The following is a 25,296-nucleotide window of genomic DNA, read 5'->3' as shown; positions in this document are numbered from 1 at the left end:
CTGTTGCGCCTGTGACGATTCGTCATACCTGCCATCAAGGATAATGAAGAGAGCAGCAGAAGAATTTGCACAAGTATGGGACAGTCGATGACGGCCCGTCGCGACCACGATGGTCCGTCGCGAGGTCCGTCGACCCAGCCGCGTTTTGACAGATTACCAGCAAGTAGACTCCTTCTTTAATTAGGTTTTTATTTTTTATTAATAGTTTGAAAAACCTCGTTTTTGAGGTTAGACTCTTGATTGTTTGACTCTTGATTGTTAAACTCTTTGGTTATTAGACTCTTTTATGTTTTATTCTTTGTGAGGAGATTATTTTTTATTATTACACTTTGGATTGTTGCACTACTTTCTGGAGTTGATTGACGGTGATTTTGTCAATTAATCAAGTAAATTTCTGGATTTTATTATTTCTTAATGAAGTAAGTGCATTATTTCTTATATTATATATTTGAATATTGTGATTATGACTATGCGTAACTAAACTCCATAACTAGGGTTGTGGGAACCATAGGCAAATAATGAGGTAAAACCTAACTAAAATAACAATTCTAGAATAGTGTCTTCCATGTATTGATAATTCTTTAACTTAGAAGTCTTTTTAACGTATGGCCAACGTTAGACTCCTTAATTCTACTTGCTGGACCAAGGAAGTAGATAATAGGAAAAGAATTATCATCATAGATTTAGTGTACACTATCTAATAGGCTAGTATTGATTGGTACGAGGTAATAACTTAGTCAAATATCGAATACAATGCTTAATATGAGGTAAAGGTAAGCGTTAGTATAGCAAGGATTTAGAAATACATAACTTATCACTTTGCATGCAAGATACTAGAAAAGAATTATTATTGTTAGAATTTTCAAGTTAGAAACCTGTGGGGAACACGTAAACCCTAGTTACTTTTATTAATTGATTAAACTCCAACATTTGAAGCTATTAGTTGTCACTTTAATTTAAATAGTTATTTTCATTCATTTAGAAGTAAAAAAACCCTTTTATTGTCTTTGTTTTCCAAGGAAATAATGAATAAATAGTAGTAATAATAGATTGAAGTTAAGTCTGAACTTGGCTCCGCTGCCGGAGAAAGTAGCTTTTAGATTAACTTAAACTTATTACTATAGATTAGTCAATATTTTCATGATTTTACTTTGTTTTATTGTTTTTGATTCTTGCAGAACCATCTTCCTTGTATGCCAAATACACGGAGAGGAAGAGAACCCTTGTTTCCCTAAGATCACGAATTAGAGCGTACACTACGCAACATGAATCAAAACTTGGGTATTAATGATGAAGATCCAAACTAGAACATCCCAGCCCCGGTTGATGTTCATGGTCAGTTGTTACCCGATTCTCCGGGTGAGAACCAACAGAGGGGACAGAACCCCGCTCCACGTCCCTAAGAATACTACAGAGGCTATGACAATATAGCACACTCCAATGGGCCGCTTGTCTTGCCCCCTCTACCACCAGGCCACACCTTTGTGGTAACTAGTAGCCTGATGCAAATGTTCACTGCCAGAGGTTTGTTTTCGGGGCTACCTTCTGAGGATCCACATGCCCATATAGCTAAGATAAGGGCAGTGTGTAAAAGTTGTGTAGGGAGTCCTGACTTGGACTTGGATGTAATAGGGCTAAGAGTGTTTCCTCTCTCACTGACGGGAGAGGCTGCTATTTGGTTCACTGAGCTCCCATACAAGTCAATTTTTACTTGGAACCAACTAAGGGACGTTTTCATAGCACGCTGCTACCCGGTCTCTAAGAAACTAAACCACAAAGACAGAGTTAACAACATTGTGGCACTACCAGGAGAGTCAGTTATTAGTTCTTGGTATAGATTCACCACATTTTTGAGAAGCTTCCCCAATCACCGCATAGATGATAAGTCACTGAAGGAATACATCTATCGGGGACAGGATGATAATAATAAAGCGGTGTTGGATACTATAGCGAGTGGTTCTTATAGGGGTGAAGAAAAGATAAATGCAGTTAACTACTTGTCTAAACCACCACCACAAAATGATAGATGATTTTATGCGGAGGATTCCTATGCAGTAAATGAGTAGACGGGAGGTTCCCGACCGAGTGACCAAGGCTCAAATCAGGATAATTTGCACCAAAGTCAAGGAAACCAAGGTCGGATCTATGGTAACTATAACCGTGAGGGTCATTATGTCCGATATGGAAACTACAACCGTGACAACAACTTCAACAGGGGTAACTATGGTAACAGAAATGATAGGAATGGGCCCTATGTCCCTCCTTAAAATAGTGAAGTTACTCCCAGGGAGGGTGGAGATAGAATAGCGCGAGTTGAGGATATGTTACACAAAATGATGGTGAGGTTCGATGCTAATGATGAGCACAATAAAGTGTTAAGGAGTGATTTAGCGAGTATTGGGCAGAAAGTTGATACACATGCAATATCGATGATGCAGATCGAGTTGCAAATGACCCAATTATATGCGACCCTGAACACATAGCAACCGGGCACTCTTCCTAGCAACACTGTCCAAAATCCAAAAAATGATGCAGTCTGTATGGCAATCACTACTCGGGGTGGTAAGCAAACCATTGAACCAACCTATGCCGTCTAATGAGGAAAAGGTGAGAAAGGATAATGATAAGGTGGTAGAGGGTAGTGGTGAAGCAGAGGATACCACTGGAAAAGATGCAGAAGTCCCTATAAAGGTAATTCCCATGCCTAGACCACCCCACCCCTTTCCTCAGAGATTAGTGAAAAAGATCAAGGATATGCCAAGTTCTAGAACAAATGCCCGGTTATGCCAAGTTTATGAAAGATCTGGTTACAAAGAAAAGATCGGTCCCTTTCGAGGATGATGATAGAATGAAGTATTTAGTGTTATTGCTACAAGATCTCTCGTACAAAAAAAAAGAATATCCGGGTGCATTCACTTTTCCTTGTACAGTCTTTACATTTTGCGAAGGCATTATGTGATCTGGGGGAAAGAATAAATCTCATGCCCCTCTCGATTTACAAGAAGTAAGGTTTGGGTGACCCAAAGCCAACTGCGATGCGGCTACTGATGGCCGATCGAACATTGAAAAAGCCTATAGGGTTACTCCACGATGTGCTAGTAAAAGTGGATTCGTTCACATTTCTGGCAGATTTTGTTATTCTTGTTTGTGAAGTCGATTTTGAAGTGCCTATTATTCTTGGGAGGTCATTCCTTTCTATGGGTAGAGCCTTAGTTGATATGAAAAAGGGGCAGATGAAATTTCGGTTGAACAATGAAGAAGCGACCTTCAACGTTTGTAGGTCCATGAGGCAGAGTGGTAAGCTCCAATCGGTATCTGCTATATCCTACAAAGAAAAGATGAAGAAGGATAATGACCTAAAAAGTGAAAAACGAGAGTTTATGGTTGGGGATATGGTGCTTTTACACAGTTCTAGGTTGCGTTGGCTTCCGGTCAAGCTCAAGTCCAAACGGATTGTCCCTTACTTGATTACCCAAGTATTCCCTCATTGAGCAGTTGAGTTAGAAACCAAGGAGGGAGTGCGGTATAAGGTGAATGGAGAACAAATAAAACTCTATTTCAGGCATACTAAATCGGTGAATGAAGTGATAGAGGCATACCATCTTGATGAAGGATAAGTAAGCAAGTGTCCTCAGTCGTGCCGCGACGTTAAATCAGGCACTTGATGGGAGGCAACCCAATACTTATAGTTTTTCTTTTTAGTAATGGTAGCATTTTCTACTAGGGTTTTAAATTTGCAGGCACATCACCAGGAAATTCTGCAAAAAATCCCTGTGTAGCAGTCACTGACGGACACATCGACGGACCGTCATGAACGTGACGGATCGTCGCATGGATCCTTCTTGCCAGGTACGTCGTTCTGTTATTTTCAAAACTAGGGCACATGCGACAGAACCAACGACGGACCGTCACAATTGTGACGGACCATCATCGGGGACTCGTTGCGTCATTAATGAAGCGTACCCGACCTGACGCGGCTGGGTTTTTAAAAAAATCCTTAACATTTTAAACCCCCACCCCCGTTCATTTCAACCATTTCCTTCCCTCTTCCTCCTATTTCCCTCCCTTTTCAACTTCCAATTTCCTACCTCTCTTTCAACTGATCATTTTCCCGAATTCCCCAATTCCTGAAATTCCATTCTCTACTAGGCGGAGTCTGCTGCTGTGGTTCTCTACTTGATCACCAAGTACCTTCCTCGCTTGTTTTTCTCAAATTCTAAGGTATGTGTCTCCTATTTATACCCATTTACATTGCATTTTTGTTTACCAATTAGTATTTGCCTATTTCTTATTGATGGGTTCTTCTTTAATACATATTCGGTCTAACCTAGGTTGAGAATCCTCAAAATTGCCTTGTAAAACTCTAGAAATAGGTCTGTTAGCATTGCTAGTTTACTAGGTATTTGGGTTAAACACATGTAGGTTAAAACACTAAAAAAATTCCATTTGGGTAATAGAGAATGCTTGTGGAATCCCCAGTTCTGTCACTGAATGACAGAACGAGACCCCGATGACGGACCGTCATACACACGACGGACCGTCATAGGGTCCGTCACAACATCCCTAACACCCCACTGTCCAATTTTCTCCAAGTGTCCACCAACAGACACATGTGACGGACCGTCATTCCCACGACGGTCCGTCCTGCACAACCGTTATGGTTGTCAGCTGCACAACCGTTCTGGTTGACAGGGACCCTATTCTTAAGGATCTCTCACTTTTTCTAAGTGTCCTCCAGCAGACACATACGACGTACCATCATACCCTTGACGGTCTGTCCTGCACAACCGTTTTTGTTGTTAGAGACCCTGTTCCTAAGGGTCTCTAATATTTTCCAAGCGTCCTCCTACGGACATCTACGACGGACCGTCATACCCCGACGGTCCGTCCTGCATAACCGTCATGACGGTCAGAGACCCCTCTCCTAAGGGTCTCCAAATTTTTTTTAGTGTCCTCTGACGGACACCTACAACGGACCGTCATACCTTCGACGGTCCGTCCTGCACATACAATCATGACGGTTAGAGACCTATCTCTTAAGGGTCCCCATTCTTTTTTCTAACTGTCCCACGACAGATATTGACGATGGACCGTCATAATCACAACGGTCCGTCCTTCTTATCCGTCATACTTGTCAGAGACTTTCCTTCAGGGGTCTCCACATAAGCATAGTTCTAAGTAGTACATGACGGACCCCATGACTGTCCGTCATACTCACGACGAGCCATCACCTGGTCCGTCGTGTTTCACTGTTACTACAGAAATGTCATTACATCTTGACTCTTTTATTTATTTTGTATCGTTTGTTTGCTCCTTCTAGTACTAATATTGATTCTTTATAGGTACTATCTATAATGGCACAAAAACAAGATCGAGTCTACGAACGTGAGCGATCGATGTTTGTCGCCCCATTTGCCCGCCTGGTCATTAGCTCTGATGATGAGCGTGACCTCGAGTCCGTGCCCCATGCACTTCCACCCCATCCCGAGTTGCACGTGCTACCAGAGACACACCCAAAAAGTTGGCGTCCGGCGTATTCACTGCCTCCCAGTCTGATGAAGAGCGCACACTGACTGGCACACCTTCTGGGTCAGCTACTTATGAAGAAGGAGCTTCTGGCTCCTTAGGAGTTTCGCGGTCGGAGGAAGTCTCCGGATCTGCTGAAGTCCCTGCACCCGCCAGAACTGCAAAGTCTGCCTCGTCTAATGAGGCTGATAGTTCTGAATCCACACCCGGCTCACCGACTCATGCTCTCACCCCGGTTGCTAACCAGCACAACTGGTGGTGTGTCGACACGCAGTATCAAGTTTATTCAAACGCAAAGTTTCTGAATGATAAAGGGGTCATGACACGGACCCTTACATTGGAGAGGCGGGTCCTTACGGGAAGTCTCACGACTATGCCAGAGATCCATAATCTCATAACCAGACATCGACTGGAGTGGACAGCGCGTTCGTTGGGCCGTTATAGTGAAGAGTTGGTCCGAGAGTTCTATGCCTCCTACGTGGCTACTCTCAGATCATAGATTGATAGGCGTTCTGCCCCCGCCAAACAAGCTCCACTGGAGCATGTCCTAGTACGTGGCATTCAGGTTGATATCTCCCTGCCTTCCATCCGCTGGTATCTATACGGCGAGGATGTTGAGGACTACCTGACCCCTCTCACCGCCGAGTTTGACTATCGGTGGCAAATTGTCAAAGATGGCCAATTCTTGCATGAGCCATCACTGAGAGGGACCACCAAGAGGTGGATGGCCCTGCACTTGTGTGTTGATGGAGAGGGTGCTGACTTGGTGACCGAGCCGAAGGGAGCCATCAAGAAGGCTAACCTGACCTTCACAGCAAAGTTTGTATGGTTGATTGTCCGCCACTGCCTTTCCCCCCACAGTCGCTGATAATATAGTCACATGGGATCGTGTAGACTGATGGCGGCGATGATATCCGGGTTTGAGGTTGACTTTTCTTGGCTTCTACAGGCGGTCATGCACGAGAGGGCTTTTAAGGTCACAACTACTTACCATTTCCCGTGCATGATATTTTCTCTATGCAGGTCCGCAGGTGTGCCTGTCTGGCACATTGATCAGCTCAAGACCCCGATGGGCACTGTTGATATCAGCCTCATCCAGGATGAGGCCAATGAGTTTGCTCCACGTAGAGGGCCCCATCCATAGTTGCCTTAACTTGGTGACAATCTGGCTGATAAGGTAGCACAGGCTCACACGGCTACACAGGCTGCTTCCAGTGACACTTACCCGGTGAAGTCTATCCTGAGTAGTAGCACTGCCCTGAGCTACTCTCTCTTAGCCCCTTTCCCCGCTCTGGTCCCGCTTTCTAAGGGTCCTAAAATTAGAGGCACAGATGGCTACACTTCTGCATCACATCCATCCATGGATGCAGAGGTCTATTTCTGAGGCAGAAGAGCGCTTGGAGCGGAGAATGGTCCAGTACACAGAGCGGAATATCGCTGAGGTTCATCAGCGCTTTGAAGCTTTTGAGTTGCGGGTGCTAGCCCGGCCAGCCCCTCAGGTGGATGTGTCAACCCTTCAGGCTGCCGTCGAGTTCGCGCAAAAATTGATATTATCTTAGAGTCTAGGGTGCCTGAGTCTGAGGCCTCTTCTGCAGAGCCTGCTGAGGACATAGTGATGGCGGCCTTATTCGCCAGTTTTGAGATTCCACCACCTCCCCATCGAGAGCACGCCAAGAGGTGTAGGGGTCGAGGAGGATGAGGCTAGAGCATGGAAGAAGGAGCACTGTGAGATGGAGGCTGCAAGGAGAGCCTCGCTTGCTGATGAGAAGACGCGTCGGTTGAGGGCCGTAGAGTCACCTGCTGGGGCGTCTAGCTCCAGAAATGTGGAGATAGCGGGAGGCACTGCTGATAGTGTTGTTGCTTTTGAGGACACTACTGAGGGTGTCCAGATTACAGAGGTAGTGGGTTCCTACGAACCGGACCCACCAGCTTGCTGATCGTCGGCGCTTTGCGCCCCAGGTTTGCTTCACCTACCACTCTATTATTCCAATTTTTTTATGCATTGGGGACAATTGCATATCTTTTTTTGGGAGGTGGGGTAAATGGAAAGTGAGTGCTAGGATGAAGTCTTAGTAGCCCAATTCACTATCCTCTTTTGGGGTTTTCTTGCATGTGTTCTTTTTCCCCAAGAGACTGATTATTTTTACTGTTGAACCGGCATGCCTATATCTTGTGTACATAGTTTAATTCTTAACCATGATGGCTAAAATGTTATCCTGATGAAATTATAATGATGCATGACTAGGCATAGTAAATGATAAATGTGTGGCTCTAAGCATGACATAAAGGTGCACCACTGCATGACCCTAAGTCTAAAATTCGAACTAGGTGTCTGATAATCTGGTAGAGTAATGAGATGTCAAGTGAGTGTGAGGAATATTTGAATAGTCCGCTATTTTTACTGAGCAAGAACTTGACTGGTTAGTCCTGCTATAAGTAAGCTGTAATAGACAATTAGGAAAGGATCATAGGCCCTTGTTCAAAATAGCCCATTTTTAGCCTAAATAAAAATAACAAACGAAACTAATCCTTCTTTGATCCAAATGATTTGAGCTTAAACTAGACCTTTCTTTTTCACCCCAACTGATCTTTTCTAGGAATAATGTGTTGGCCATGGTCCCTCCTTGGACATGTGCACCTCAACTTATGCCAAAAGCATAAGTTGAGGGTGGCTAATGCAGTAAACAACCTTTTTATGGCCCTGACCCGACTTTGGGTATTATTTACTTTGACTCATGGCAAATCCATGAGTTGAGGGTGGCTATTATGAGGAATGCTTTTGAAAGTGGGGTTGAAAGAACAAAGAGATAGAAAGACCAAAAGTAAAGTGACTCAAGAATCAGTTGAAAGAAAAGTGAAATTAAAAAAAATACAATAAATACAAGCAAGAAAAGAAGAGAGTAACTTACACCAATGAAGAAAGAAGGGAAAATAGCAAGGTAAAAGAATATGGGAAATTGGGAGAAATAAAATGATGAAAAGAAGTATGATTAGCCGATATGTCAAGGAGGGCAAAAAGTCACTAAAGTATACCTAAATATACCCTACCTAACCCTGAGCCTATGTTACTAGCTAAGAAAGTCCTACCGTGATCCTAAAAGTTGTATAGGGAACTTAAAGCTGTGAAAATAAGGGCAAACTTCTTGCAATATGTATGAATGAGTGTGAATTTGTTCTGAGAGTGAGTGTTGAAAAGTAATCCTTATACTCAAACTGAAATCATTGTGTGAAAATTGAGGAAATTGTTTTGGAGAGAGGACACTAGTTGCAATACCGGAAATATTAGCACCTCTGTGAGAAATTGAAGAGGATAGGTGTTAGTGCATGGTGAGTCTGTGTCATGGTCTGATTCCACATAATTCAAGCCTAATAGTGATATGATGCATAAATATGATGAGACTGATCGGGATTGATAGCCAAATGATTGCGAAAGATAAAATATGGATACTATTGTACAAAGATTTTGTATTGAGTCATAGTGCGTCACTTGAGGACAAACAAAGAAATTAAGTTGAGGGTGTTGATATACCGATGTTTCACGGTATTTTTAATTTTTTTCCTTAAGTCAAAAGCCTTTTTGTATTAATTTTTATGTAAGTTACTCTTTATTTGCAGGAAATCTGTCTAAAATATGAATGCGGACGTTTTTGAGCAAGAAATGCAGAAAAGTACCACCTACGGAGCTTGTGACGGTCCGTCGTGCCTGTGACGGTCCGTAGGTGGCATCGTAGTGAAGCTACTGAAGGAAGATGGGGAAGTCTGACCAAGTTTGAGGTTACGGAGTGTGTGACGGACCGTCGTAGCCATGACGGTCCGTCCTGCTGGTTCATCATGAAAATCAGAGATATAGTCCTAGTACCCTAATTCCAAGAGTTCAAGTGTTCTAGAATGGAGAACCTCGACAGACCGTTGCGTCGGTGAAGATCCGTCATGCCTGCCATCAAGGGTAATAAAGAGAGCAGCAGAAGAATTTGTACAAGTATGGGACGAGGGAGTCCATGACGGCCCATTGTGACCATGACGGCCCGTCGACCCAGACGCGTTTTGACAGATTTCCAGCAAATAGAGTCCTTCTGTAATTAGGTTTTTATTTTTTATAAATAGTTAGAAAAACCTCGTTTTTGGGGTTAGAGTCTTTATTTTTAGACTCTTTGGTGATTAGAATATTTTATGTTATTTTCTTTGTGAGGAGATTATTCTTTATTATTACACTTTGGATGGTTCCACTATTTTCTAGAGTTGATTGTTGGTGATTTTGTCGATTAATCAAGTAAATTTCTGGATTTTATTCTTTCTCATTAAAGTAAGTGCATGAATTCTTATATTATATATTTTAATATTGTGATTATGACTATGGGTAGCTAAACTCCATAACTAGGATTGTTGGAACCATAGGCGAATAATGAGGTAAAACCTAAGAAAAATAACAATTCTAGGATAGTGTCTTGCATGTATTGATAATTCTTTCGCTTAGAAGTCTTTTTAACGGATGGCCAACGTTAGAACTCGCCTTAATGCTACTTGCCGGACCAAGGAGGTAGATAATAGGAAAAGAATTATCAACCTAGATTTAGTGTATACTATCTTATAGGCTAGTATTGATGGGTACGACGTAATAACTTAGTCAATTATCGAATACTATGCTTAATATGAGGTAAAGGTAAGGGTTAGTATAGCAACACACTTAGCCGGACCAAGGTGCGGCGGGAAATTTTATAGATGCCGGACCAAGGATTTCGAAATACATAACTTATCACTTCGCATGCAAGATACTAGGAAAGAATTGTTATAGTTAGAATTATCAAGTTAGAAACCTATGGGGAACACGTAAACCCTAGTTACTTTTATTAATTTATTAAAATCCAATTTTTTAAGCTATTAGTTGTCTCATTTAATTTAGATAGTTATTTTTATTTATTTATAAGTAAAAAACCCCCTTTTATTGTCTTTGTTTTCCAAGGAAATAATTGACTAAATAGTATTAATAATAGATTGAAGTTATGTCTGAACAATTTTCCTCGTGGGAACTATCCCAACCTCATTAGTTGGGTTCTTTACTCGATACGACCGATTTACCTCTTATTTGAGAAGTAAGTTTGAGCGTATCAATGGCCACCCAAATGGGAGCAATGGGAGTTTCCTCTTCCGGGGTAAAATCAGGGGTCAAAGTTTTTATTCTCATCACTTGCCCTTCAATATTCATTCTAACCTTCGTCAAAACTCTTTGGTAGTCAAACTCATTATCTAGCTCAATATAAACATGTCTTGCATTGAAATGTGTGATCTTCACACTTCCTGTGAATTGAGTTTGGAGAATAAAGCTTTTTCTCACCAGTTCCGTTTTAGGCATCATATTAGTGAACGTGCCTACAAGGGTGTATTTACAAAACTCAGCCAATTTCACATAGTAGTCATCCTCATCAAGTAGCACAACCGAAATCCCTATCTAGTCGTATGGATAGGATCCTTTAAGACAACAGGAATTTCATTTTTGGACTGATTGCATCTAAACCTTGCAGCAAGAGAATGCACCACAGTATATGGTGCAGGTTAAGAATTTTTTTCATATTTAGCATTGTTGTTAAGATTCTGAACATGTTGTTGGTTGTTTGGACTTCTAGCAGTAACCTGAACAATATTAGTGCCCTGATTATTAGTTCTATAAGCTTGAGTATTAGGATCATACCTGGAGTAGTTGTTGGATATTTTGGGGAAGTTATTATGGTACTCCACACTTGCTTGCTTGATTTGATTCAATGAGTTGACTCCTCTTTGATTGTAGGTGTATTTGGATTGATAATTTTGCTTGGCAACACTCCCTTGAACCTTGTTGGCAACACTTCCTTCAACCTTTTTTGCGACCTTTTTGAAGCTTGCATCATTTATTTGTTCATTTCCTCCCTGCTGTAACTCTTTGCCTGATTGATCAAGTTTTTGCCTTGAGTGTTCTAGCCTTTGCAGCGGTACATTTCCATGTTCCTCACCTTTTTCATCCCGGTGAGGTGTGATTTGCGAGTTACCCTACATTAAAATAAGGTGTTATATAGGAAGAATCACCTGCTAAACAAAAAAAATTGATGATTGTGTGTCATTTGATGAAGTCGCTTGGTGCATCCTTATAGTGTTCCGCTTAGTACCTTGCTGCTCAATCAAATTTTGCACTAGTTGTGTTTTGTTTTCTTCTCCAAATGTTGTTGCTTCGATCAACTGAGAAACCTCCAAGTTGGTGTTTTGTTTGGCCTTTCGACCAGAACCAGAGGTCTCTCCTTCACTTTCGTGCTTTTCTTTCTGTAATATAGAATTAGGATCAATGGATGGTGTTGAAATATCGTTGTTCTTGATTTCCCCTTTGGAGTGATTGGAGTTATCTATTAGATGGAAGTTCTTGGCCGGAGAATCAGTCTCATTTGACAGAATTCTATGAGTTCCGACGATTCGAGTTCTCTCTTCACCGAAGTTCTCACCGGCGGCGATTCCTCTGTCCATTTCACCTAAGATTGAAGTGGGATGGATCTCATCGTTGGGGCAACAAATCCCAGTGGTTGAACCCTCACAAACTTGACTAGAATTTGATCGAAAATGTGTATTCGACTCAGTTGACTCCATCGCAATTCCTACAATCTGTGCCTCTCGATTCTGACTGATTACAACGGGGGAATCGACTGATTTTTAGATATGTGATTGATCACGATTTCACTCAGAAATTCCTTGGAAAATATTTTCTCGATCTTCATCGAACTCCCTTTCCATAATCGCAATTTTTATCACATCATTTGCCTACAATTTTGAGGCGTTCTGAGATTGGTCTTGAAGCATGTTATGTTGGGGTTTGTAGCCATCTCCATGGCGCTCCTTTTGTCTTTGGTCCGGCGGCCATCTGACCCCCATCGGCAATGCATGCGCCGTTGTGGTGGTGCGCTTGCGTGACTGTTCAATATCCATTATGACAGAGAGAGAGAGAGAGAGAGTCTGTTAGAGAGAGAAGATTCTAGAGAGAGAAAAAATTCAAAAAATGGGGCGCGATGTATTTATGGCTTAGGATTTTGGGTTTATTGTTTAGGGATAGGGCTGGGGTTAAGGTTTGGGTTAGGGTTAGGGTTAAGGTTTGAGTTTTCTTAGGCTTTTTGGTTTTCTTAGGTTTTTGGATTTAGGGTTTAGGATTTGAGAGTTAATATCAATGGTTTAGTATTTAATGTTTGTGTTTTGGTATTTTGGGATTTGGGTTAAGGGTTTATGGAAGGGTTACGGTTAGGGGTAATGTTAGGTTTAGGGTATGGGTAAGGATTTAGGTTGTTTAAAAGTTTTAGAGTTTGTGGTTAAGGACGTTTGTTGTAATATCTATGGTTTAGTGTTTAATGTTAGGGTTTTGGTATGTTGGTCTTTGGTTTAGGTTTTAAAGTTTAGGGTTAAGGTTAAGGAATTGGTTAGGGTTAGGGTTCATATTAAGGATATGGTAAGGTCTAGGGTTTTGGTTTTTTTTAGGTTTTTGGGGGGCTTTAGGATTTTTGGCTTAAAATCTTTGGTTCAGTATTTAATGTTTGGGTTTTGTTATTTTGGGAATGGGGTTTAGGGTTAATGGTTTAGGGTTAAGGTTAGGGTTTGGGTTAGGGTTGGGGTTTGGGTTTTCGTATTTAGGATTAGAGCCTGGGTTAGGGTGTAGATTGTTTTAAATGTTTTATGGTTCATAATTTAGCATTTGAGGTATAAAATCTATAGTTTAATATTTAATGTTTAGGTTTTTGGCTTTTTGGCTTTGCGTTTAGGGTTAAGGTTATGGTTAGTTAAGGTTATGGTTAGGGTTAAGATTAGGTTTTTTTTTTTAGATATTTACGTTTAGGGTATGTGATTTGAGGATAAATATCAATAGTTAAGTGTTTAATATTTTGGATTTCGTATTTTGGGCTTGGGGTTTTGACATTATAGTAGTGTTAGGGTTAGGATTAATGTAAAAGTGAGGATTAGGTCTTAGGTAATTTTTTTAGGTTTTACATTTTTGGGTTAACGTTTTATGTTATAATATAAATGGATTAGTTTTTAATATTAGGGTCTTGGGTTTTTTGGCTTTTTGTTTAGGATTAGGGTTAAGGATAGGTTAGTGTTAGGGTTCGTGTTAGGGATAGGGTTAGGGTTAGGATTTAGGTTCTTTTTTTTTATAGGTTTTAGGTTTTGGGATTTAAAATATTTGGTTTAAAATATATGGTTTAGTGTTTAATGTTTGGGTTATGGTATTTAGTGCGTGGGGTTTCGGGTGAATTGTTTAGGTTTAGGGTTAGGTTTAGGGTTATGGTTAAGGTTAGGGTTAGAGTTAGGGTTAGGGTTAAGGTTAGGGTTTTGTGGTTTCTTACTTTTTTGGGTTTAGGTTTTAGAATTTGAGGCTTAGTATTAATGGTTTAGTGTTTAATGTTTGAGTTTTTGTATTTTGGGCTTGGGGTTTAGGGTTTATTATAGGGTTTGGGTTCGGGGTAATGTTAGGGTTAAGGTTAGGGTTTAGGTTGTTTACTAGGTTTTAGAGTTTGGGGATAAGGATTTAAGTTTTAAAATCTATGATTTAGTTCTTAATAGTTGAGTTTTTGTATTTTGTATAATGGGTTTAGGATTTAGAGTTTAGCGTTAAAGTTAAGATTGGGTTAGGGATAGGTTCATGTTAGGGATAGGGTAAGGGTTAAGTTTTATTTTTTTTTAGGTTTTAGGTTTTGGAGTTTAGGATTTTTTGTGTAAATCCATGCTTTAGTGTTTACTCTTTGGCTTTTTGTATTTTGGGCACGAGGTTTTGGGTTAATGGTTTTTGATTAGGGTTTAGTTTTTTTTAGGATTTAGGGTTTGCGGTTTAGGATTTGAGATTTAAAATGTATGGTTTAGTATTTAATGTTTAGGTTTACGTATTTTGGGCTTAGGGTTTTTTCTGGTTTAGGGTTTAGGATTTAGGGTTAGGGTGTATTTGTTTTTTTTAGGTTTTGTGGTTCAGGGTTTAGCATTTAAGATTTAAAATTTATAGTTTAGTATTTAATGTTTGGGTTTTGGTATTTTGGGCTTACGGTTTTAGGTTTATGGTTTAGGTAAGGATTAGGTTAAGGTATTGGTTAGGGTTAGGGTTAGTGTTAATATTAGGGCTAGGGTATAGTTTTTTTTAAGTTATACGGTTCAGGGTTTACAATTTAAGGTTTAAAATTTACTTTTTATTATTTAATGTTTGTTTTTTGGTAATTTGGGCTTAGGGTTTTGGGTTTATGGTTGAGGTTAGGGTTAGGGTATTGGTAAGGGTTATGGTTAAGGCTTAGGTTCTTCTTAGGTTTTAGGGTTTGTGGCTAAGGATTTGATATTTAAAATCTATGGTGTAGTGTTTCATATTTGGGTTCTCGTATTTTGGACTTAGGGTTATTTTTTGAACATAGGATTTAGGGTTTAGTTAAGGGTTAGGGTGTAGGTTATTTTTTTTAGGTTTTATTGTTCTAGGTTTAACTTTTGAGTTTTAAAATCTAATGTTTAGTATTTAATGTTTGGGTTATCGTATTTTTGGCATTAAGTTTCAGGTTTATGGTTTAGGGTGACAGTTAGGTTAAGGTTAATGTTACGGTTAGGATTAGGGTTAGGGATTTGGTTTTTTTAGGTTTTTATGTTTAGGCTTTAGGATTTGAGGTTTAGTATCAACAATTTATTGTTTGATGCTTTTATTTTAGTATTTTTTTGCTTGTGTTTAAGGTTTATGGTAGGATTAGGGATAAGTATTAATGTTAGGGCTAGGGTTAGGGTTAGGGTTAAGGTTCTTTTTTAGGTTTTAGGATTTTGGGTAAACAATTTGAGTTGTAATATCTATGGAATAGTGTTTAATGTTAGGGTTTGGTATTTTTGTCTTTAGGTTTAGGGTTAGGGTTAAGGATAGTATTAGGTTTAGAGTTAGGGATAGGGATAGGGTTAGGGTTAGGGTTTATTTTTTTTTTTTAGGTTTTAGATTTTGGGGTTTACTATTTTTGGTTTAAAATCATTTGTTAGTTATTAATGTTTGGGTAATGGTATTTTTGGCGTGGGGTTTTGGGTGAATGGTTTAGGGCTAGGGTTAGGGTTAAGGTTAGGGTTAGGGTTAGGGTTAGGGTTTAGGTTATTTTAAGGTTTTATGGTATGTAGTTTAGGATTTGAGGTTTAAAATCTATGGTTTAGTGTTTGATGTTTGGGTATCGTATTTTGGACTTAGGTTTTTTAGTATGGCTTTTTTTTAGTTGAATTACCCTTGGAGGGGTAAAGGCTGAGCAACACCCCCAGGCTTTAACATTTATAACAAAACAAAATATACAGAAGGGGTCATAAACCTAACCTCTAACCTATGATTATTTGGAGTCAACTTTTGAAAAAGGAAGTCAGCTCCTCCTTTAAACAAAAGATGAATCAAAAATACTAAGTACCTAGAAGAGAGGACTTCTCTCAATATATAGAATCTAGGAAACATAAACAAGGGAGACTCTTCCTTTAAATTTGCAGAACTATCCTAACCTATTCAAAGAAGCTATGACTATTATACATTATAGCTAAGTTGAAAAGATAATTAAAATTCACGGAGGTTCTTTAATTCTCTTGGTTTTCTTCCTCCTAAAACTTGGCATTTCCAATAAGTCCAATTGAATATACTTGAAGATTGGTTGTTTGGTGGCTGTGTTTTGACATAGCATCAGCAACCCAGTTTGCTTCTCTTAAATCGTGTGTGCATTTGAAGTTTTGAGTCTGGTTGATCAGATTTTGCAGCCTGCCTAGCTGAGTTATGAAATTCCATTGAGGGGTTACTTTTTGATTTATCCACTTCACAACGAGCTGTGAATCAAGTTCCAATAAAATTTTCATGTAACAAAGCTCCAATGCCCAAGTCAAACCAAAAACGGCTGCCTCAATCTCTTCTTTACTGTTTGTTCCTTCACCAAGAGTTGCTGCGAAGGCCATCATCAATTGTCCATCTTTATCCCTCAAAATACCTCCAACACCCAGCCTACCTGGATTGGTAAGTGCACTGCAATCAGTGTTTACCTTGATCCACTGATCAGCGGGTTTGCTCTAAGCTACCAAACTTACCTTGGTGTTTTCAACACATCCTTCACATTTCTGGATCAAAGCAGTCCATTTGGCTGGCCATTTGATATGAGGAAATTCTATACATAACATCTTTTAGTTGTCCTTGTAAATTGCGTATTTGACCTGTTCTTCCATAAGTTCCAGCATATGAGAATAGGGATGGCTTGCAGAAGAATCTTGTGGGCTGCATTGTTGGCCTTTGCAGACAACCATTGTTGGAGTGGCTGCTGCAGCGAGTGGCAGCAACATTGGATCCTTGGTGTGGCTGCAAAATTGCTCCACACTTTGGCAGCAAATTGTCCTGAACTGAAGATGTGCTAAATATTGTCCATACCTGCATTATTAACATAACAAAAACACTTTGATGGCTCAATGCCAAAATTAGTTAATTTCTCGTTAGTGGGGAGTTTACCCTTTAGGGTCCTCCATATTAGAAAAGAAGCTTTAAAAGGAATGTTTTTATTCCATAACAATGAATTAAACTGATTCTTGATCCTTTTTCCCTGATATCCTCCCAAGTTGATAAACATTTAAAGGTGCCATGATTATTGAGCTTCCAGACAACTTGATCATGGAGGTGAAGTTGAGGGGAAATTTCTGTGGCAATGATGTTGGAGAATTGACTAGCTGGTGCTTGTTCTATCAACTTGTTCAAGTTCCAACTCCTTTCTTCCCATAATTCATGCATTGTTGCATTGTTAAATCTGTTGCTATTGTTGGAAAATTGTGCTAGTAGGCCATTGCCAAGCCAATTATCCCACAAAAAAGAACAATTTCAAGACTGAAGCTTCCATTGGATATGTTGTTCCACATGTTGTCTATTCATCAACATGTTCTTCCATGTCAATGATTCTCCAGTATCCCACTTTTTGCTCACAGAATTGGATCTTTTGCAATATTTTGCTTTCAAAAGGTCACCCCACAAGGTTTGTTATGTTCTAAAAATCCACCATTGTTTGAATTGAAAGGCCATACAGATATCCTTTAAATTTCTCATGCCTACTCCCACTTCATCATAAGGAAAGCTAAGATTCTTCCATGATTCCTAATGATATATCTTTCTCCCATTCCTCCATCCCTAGAAGAAATCTGCTATTAGCATTTGAATGGGTTTAAGCACAGTGGATGGAGGAGTTACTTCAGACAGAAGGTGTATTGGTATTGCATGTAACACATGCTTTGTAAGTACTGTTTTCCCTCCATAACTGAGTTGTTTGGTTTGCCATCCTTTAATCCTGCAAACAACTTTGTTAACAAGATCTAGAAAAATATATATTCCTAGGCCTACCAACAAATAAATGCCAGCCTAGGTAAGTAAGAGGACCTAGCTTTTGTTTGAAGCCTGTGAGTCTTTAAATTCTACCTCGTGTGCTATTGAAAGAATTATATTGTAGCATAAAATGACTCTTGTCTTCATTGATGAGTTGTACGGAAGTCTCTTCATACCCATTTAGAGTTTTCATTAAGAGGTTCAAGGTTTTGTTCCTTCCAGAAGTGAAAAGTATTATATCATCAGCAAAGGTCAAGTGATTTACTTGATGTTCCCTCTTCTCCATGAAGAAGCCATGATAGTCCGGATGAGAATGTAACCTATTAAGATACCTAGATAACACTTCTGCACCAAATATAAATAGGGCAGGGGATAAGGGATCACCTGGCTTGAGATCTCATGTGGAATGAAAGAAGCCATACCTCTTACCGTTGACAATAATTCAATACCAATTGTTGACAATAATCCCCAAGCAATTGTATGACCAAGAAATCATGTCATACACCTTTGCCATGTCTATCTTTATGATGACATTACACCCAACATTGGGTTTCTTAATATGGTGGATGATTTCATGAGCAAGAATTATATTCTCAGAATTACTTCTACCCTTAAAAAACCCGGATTGATTGGAAGAAATCAAAGAAGGGAGAATAGGGATAAGTCTTGTACTTACTAGTTTAGATATAATCTTGCTAGTGAGGTTACTCAGACTTATTGGACTAAATTGAGTTAGCTTTATTGGATTACTAGCATTAGGAAGTAGGAAAATACAAGAATGGGAGAAATACTTAGGAATAATTTCCCCACTAAAGAAGGCCTTAACAACTCCTATAAATCATCCTTGATAATGTGCCAACATTTTTGAAAAAAGTAACCATTCATACCATCAGGACCTGCTGCATCATAGAGAAAATCACACTTTTAAGTTCCTCCATATCGGGCAAACTTGTAAGATGGGTATTTTGTTCCTGGCTGACCATCCTTGGAATGCATTCCAAAGTATCTTCATTGATGAGCTTTTTCTCACCTGTAAAATCTCCTCGAAATGAGCACAACCTGTCTTAGCAATATCATCCTCACCTTGTATCCATTCCCCATCTTCACTGATAATCTTGTGCACAAATAATTTTCTTCTTCTTCCTCTTATAATGGAATGAAAGTATTTTAGAATTTGTATCTCCATCTTTTTGAAAAACTGTAATTCAGTTTTCTTTTTCAAAATAGTATCCTCCAACTTGAGGAACTTGATATATTTAGCATTAATCTCATGTAATGCACTTCTGTTAGCATCATTTTTGTGAAGAATGTATTTCTCCTCCGCCTTGTGAACCTGTTCCTCATACATTCTGACATTTTGAAAAATATCCCCAAATTTTTTCCTTGACCATGCACTAAGAATGTTAGCCAACCTTTTCATTTTGTGATGAAATCTTCACATACCAATACCATCCACTTCTCTATCCCAACAAGTCTGCACAGTTTCCTTGAAAAGAGAGTTTTCCACCCAATAATTGAGGAATTTGAAATACAATAATCAGATCCACTAAAAGACAAATGAGTAATAGAGGTTTGAGCATTTTTTTAGCCAAGAATCATTAACCATGGCCCTGTCAAGCCTCTTCGAGATTCTGTGATTAATACCTCTCTTATTGGACTATGTGAATTTGTGGCCACTAAAACCAAAGTCCACAAGTCCACATGCTTCAATAAAAGCTATAAAATCCATACTTTTCCTCAATTTTTAAGGTGCCCCTCCCAGCTTTTCATCCACTGCAGTTATAACATAGAAATCACCTATTGCACACCAAGGTTTGGTCTCCTCATATGCTTGCTGAAGCATCTTATCCCAAAGAGGTCTCCTCAAATAATCTTTACATTTTGCATAGACAAAAGTAGTAATGAACTTCCTCTGTAACTCATTGTGTTTTATGTCACATGTTATTTGCTGTTAATCTTCATCAAGAATCTTATAGTCAATATTAGTACTCCAAAAAACAAAAATCTTATCATTACAGTTACTAGAAGCAATTTCGATATTCAATTGAACTTTGAAATTTTTCACATGTACAATATCTGAAAAAGGTTCCAAGATAGTGATAATTAATAAATGGTGGAATTTCCTGAGCATTTTGACTCTCTCCAACACCCCTTGAGTGTTGATCCCTCTCACATTCCAAATGATTGTACTAATCATTAGGAATATCTAAAGGAGAATAATCTAGTATTTGGTCTGCTAGCTGTGATAGTGTTGCTATCTTGATTATTGAAATGAAACCTATAATGTTGGAACCTTCTTGCAGATAAGCCTTGATTTTTTGAAACATGTTGAAGGCCATCCTCTATAGCCTTATCATTCGAAGGACTGAAGGCTTTAATCAGCCTCACTAGTCTCATCATTATCATCCGGATCATCTAGAGAATGGTTGTCTCTATCAAATTCATCTTCATAAATATTCACATCATACTCATCATTATCATCCGGATCATCTAGAGAATGGTTGTCTCTATCAAATTCATCTTCATAAATATTCACATCATACTCATCAATCAAAGGTATTGTATTAACTTGACATAATTGTTGCCTCTTATCTGGTGGTTCGGTCGAAGGTGGAGTCATGTATCTAGTCTACAAAGGTATAATATCTAAACCATGGTTGTCATTGACCATCACAAATTTTTTGCATGGTTCCTTCTCATTTCCCTGAGTGTGTTCCTCTTCACTGTTCTACTGTATCTTTTGTCTCCTTTTAGAAGCATCCCTTTTTTGTTTGCTTGGCTTATTTTTTTCTCTTGGGAGTGCTTTCAGGAGTACAATTGTCAATCTGCTTCCCCATATCATTTGTCTTGGTAACCCTGTCATTTCCATCACTATCTTCATTTCTATTTTGTTGTTTTCCTTGTTTGTTTCACTTTTAATAGTTGTCTGGTTTTTGCAGCCTGTACCTGTTGTTGATTCTGTTGTTGTTCCTCTTGATGTTGCTTCTTGCTAGAATTATCAGGGTCTCTAAAATCTGGGCTATGTTCTTTATATACCCCCTTATGCATAACATGAGGCAAACTCTCCCTTTTGGTACCCCCTTCCGGCAAGTTAGTAGTTTCCTCCTTCCATCCCCTTCCACCCCCCTTCCATACCTCTAAAAACATCATCATTCTCATTCAACACACAAAAAGATTTAGGTTGCATTGCTATGATACCTGATTTTTGGAAGCTCAGATTCTGATCAGATGGTCCTTTGATAATGTTACTTCTATTTGTGTTTCCCTGTGGGATAGTTTTGTTCTTCTCAAGCTGTTTCTCATGGTTTCCTACATAAGGTTCCTGCATAGCCAAATTATTGAAAGACTTATATTGGAAATTATTTAGGTTACCTGTTCGCTGAGATGTATCCTGATTTTGTTCATTTGCTAGCTGACTTGGAGTATGGACTGGTTTCCATGTTGTCTTATTGTTCTTCTCTTCCTGTGTTTTGGAATTATTCCTCCTTTGTGTGTGCCATTCTTCTTCCTTCTCCTGCTCTACTTGTTTCTGCTTCCCCTTATCATTGTGGTTTTGTTTTCTTTTTTCCCGATTCTCCTTAGTTTGTGCTTGAACATTCTCTTTTCTTTTGTGATTTTGTTGTTCCATATTTCTGTCCATTTTCTCCTTTTCCTTTTCCATCCTTTGTCTGTAGTCATCATCTCTCATCTTTGATTTGCATTCATCTACCTCATGACCTTGATGTCTGCAATACTCACAGTATGGTTGGATATTTTCATACTCCACGGGCTGCCAAAATCCAATAGTATTATCATCATTGTCTAAGCCAATCCACACATGTCTTGGCCTGGGTTTAGTCAAGTCAATCTGCATTTTATCCTTGTCCATACCTGCTCTTGTCCTTGTAATAGAAGCAGTGTCTAAATATAAGACTTTGCCTACATTTTCTAAGAGAGGGATAAAGAAAGGATTGTTGAAGCAATGCTATGGAAGTCCTTGTAAGAGAATCCCAACTAGAACAATGGGGGTTTCTTCCTCCGGAGCAAAGAATGGTGTCCAGGCCTGTAATCTCATAAGTTTACCCTCATAAGTCATCCTCTTTTGAGTCCAAACAGTGTTGTAATCTAACTCATTTTGAAGATCAATGAACACATACCTAGAGTTATAGTGAGCATACTAACCCCCCCTCCCCACTTAGTTGGGTTTGTTGAATAAAGCTCTTCCTGATGAGCTCCAGTTTAGGCATTGTTACACTGAACTTTCCCACCAAAGTATATTTATAGTCAACCGCTAAGGTATGAACAAAATCGTACATGTCGAAGATGACTGCAGACTGTCCTTGCTTGGTAGTCTGCTTAGGAGGAGTGTTGAGCACAATAGTGGGTGCTTGGGCAGCATGAATGTGTCCTAACCTTTGCATCCAAGGTCTGAACCACAGTACAAGGAGCAGGTTCATGGATTTTTTGTTGTTGATTGTTTTGATGGCTTTTAGTAATGTTTTTTTCGACCACTTTATGGTGGGGAGTAGGCTGGGAATTATTTTTTAAAGGAGGATTTTGTTTATCAAAATTGCTAGAGATTTTTGGAAAGTCTCTATGGTATATGTTTTGCTCCTTATTTTCCCCCACATTACTCTTATTTTTTTCCCTGATCACCATCCCTTTTCCATTGATTGCTCTGTTTTTGATTCCCAAACTTATTGGCTATATCCTTCTGTACTAAATTACTAGAATCATCAGCTACATTTCCCATGACATTTTCATGCACATGGCCAACACTAGTTAATTGTAATTCTGATTTTGTTTAAAATTGGGTTGAGGATACTTACCTGAATGTTGTTCCTTCTCCCTTTGACCATTGTCATTTTTATTTTTTTCTTGTATCTTAACAACCATAATTCGATCATTGTCAGCTTGCATACGTGATTGTTGCTTCTTCCCTTCTTACCCTTTGCCATTTTGGTGTTGTTCTTGTATGTTAACATCCTTAACACGATCATTGAAGTCATCCTACATACCTTCCTGCAATTGATTTTCCTTTGTTATTGTGTTGTCGATAGCCTTCACTCCAAAAGAGAAGTGTGATGAGTTCTCTACGTCTATCACTTCTCTTGGCTGAGTTACTGATGAGCTTTGTTGAATTTTTGAGTTTAGAGTAGCATTCCTAGCTGTGCTTTTTAAAATCCCACCCCCATGTTGAATTTTTGAGTCGTGTTGCTCATCATTTTCCACTGTATTATAGTCTTGAAAAAGTTTATTGGATATGTTAATGAGGTGAACACCTTGAGTATAAGATTCTACCTCATTTTCTCCACCTTCATCAACTTCCGTTAGACTAATATTTGAGTCACCGGAATTCTTGTCGCCGGCGACCTGGCAATCCTTTGAGGTGGAAATTGATGTAGGAGAGGCGCCTTTCCAAAGGGAACAAATGCCAATAGATATTTCACCTCGAATCTACTGGGAAGTTGTTCGATTTTGAGTTCTAGTTTCATAAAAAAATTTCACGACTTCTCCATAAATGATATTCTTGTCGCCGTCGACCTAGGCATCCTTTGGGGCTGAGTTTATGGTAGGAGATACGCCATTCCAAGGGGAATAAACCCCAGTAGGTATTTCACCTCGAATCACTTGGTAAGCCATTTGAATTTGAGATCAAGTTTCATGGCGAGTTTTTGCCACTTCCCTTCTCATAATTGGCACGGCCAAATTACATCTGATTTTTCAGTATGTTGTTGCCATTGATTAGGGGAATCATCCCAATATCCCTATCTTTTTGATTTAGCCTGTTTGATTTAGGGGAAATAATTTCGCGATTCCCTGCCATTTCCCTCTTGGAGTTCGCACTATTCATTGCTTTATTCAAAGGCGAATTCCCAGAGTTGTGAGACCAATTAGAGGGCGATTCTTGTTGCATTGTGTTTAGGCGCCCCTGTTGGCGCTTGTTCGGCAACCTACAGATGGCCTTCGGCGGCTCATGCGTCAACTCAATTTGGCTGAAGTAGCCGTTAGAGTTAGAAGCTGAAGTTTTCCTAGAGAGCGCGTGTTAGTGAGAGAAATTAGAGAGAGAAAAATTTTTGGAAATGAGGAAGCAATTTTAGTATGGTCTTAGGGTTTAGGGAATAGGGTTGAGGGTTACGGTTAGGATAAGAGTTACGGTGTATGTGTTTTAAGGTTTTAAGGTTAAGGTTTTAGAATTTGATGTTTAAAATCTATGGTTTAGAATTTAATGTTTGGCTTTTGGTATTTTGAGCTAGAGTTTTGGGTTTATGGTTTAGGGTTAGGGTTAGGGTTAAGGTTTAGGTTAAGGTTAGGGGTAGGGTAAGGTTTGGGTTTTCAGTTTTCTTAATTTTTTGGATTTAGGGTTTAGTATTTGAGGGTTAATACCAATGGTTTAGTGTTTAATTTTTGGATTTTTGTATGGCTTGGGGTTTAGGGTTTATGGTTGGGATAGGGTTAGGGTTAGAGTTTAGGTGGTTTTTTAGGATTTAGTATTTGGGGTTAAGGATTTTAGTTGTAATATATATGGTTTAGTGTTTAATGTCAGGGTGTTTGTATTTTTGGCTTCGGTTTTAGGGTTTAGAGTTTATGGTTAAGTTTAAAGATTGGTTTAGGAATATGGTTTGTGTTAGCGATAGGTTTAGAGCTAGGGTTTAGTTTTTCTTTTAGTTTTTTTGTTTTGGGTTTAGGATATTTTGTTTAAAATCTATGCTTTAGCATTTAATTTTTGGATTTTAGTATTTTGTCTTGGGGTTTAGGTTTAGGGTTAGTGTTAGTGTTTAGAATTTTTTTAGGTTTTTTTAGGTTTTAGGGTTTGTGGTTTAGTAATTGAGGTTTAAAATATATGGTTTCGTGTTTAATATCTATGTATTTTTGGACATTTAGAATTTTTTATTTGGAATTAGTGTTAAGGTTTAAGGTTTAGGATTAGTGTCTGGGTTAGGTTTAGGATTAGGGTTAGGGTGTATGTTTTTTTAAAAGTTTTATTTTTCATGATTTAGCCTTTGAGGTTTAGAATCTATGGTTTAGTATTTAATGTTTGGGTTTCGATAGTTTTGGCTTAGGGTTTAGGGTTAGGTTAAGGGTTAGGGTTAAGGTTAGGGTTTTTTTGTTAGGTTTTTAGGTTTAGGGTTTAGGATTTGAGGTTTAATATGAATAGCTTAGTGTTTAATTTTTTGGTTTTTGTATTATGGGCTTGGGGCTTCGGGTGTATGGTAGGTTTTGGGTTAGGATTAATATTACAGTTAAGGTTAGAGTTTAGGTTATTTTTTAGGTTTTAGGGATTTGTGTTGACGATTTAAGTTGTAATATCAACGGAATAGTGTTTAATGTTAAGGTTTTGGTATTTTGGGCTTTTGGTTAAGGATTAGGTTAAGGATAGGGTTAGGGTTAGGGTTTGTTTTAGGGATAGTGTTAGGGTTAAGTTTTTTTTAAGTTTTAGGTTTTGGGGTTTAGTATATTTGATT

This window comes from Solanum pennellii, chromosome 11 (genome assembly GCF_001406875.1).
Source record: "Solanum pennellii chromosome 11, SPENNV200".
NCBI classification, from domain to species: Eukaryota; Viridiplantae; Streptophyta; class Magnoliopsida; order Solanales; family Solanaceae; genus Solanum; species Solanum pennellii.
Note: the sequence above shows the minus strand (reverse complement) of the source record.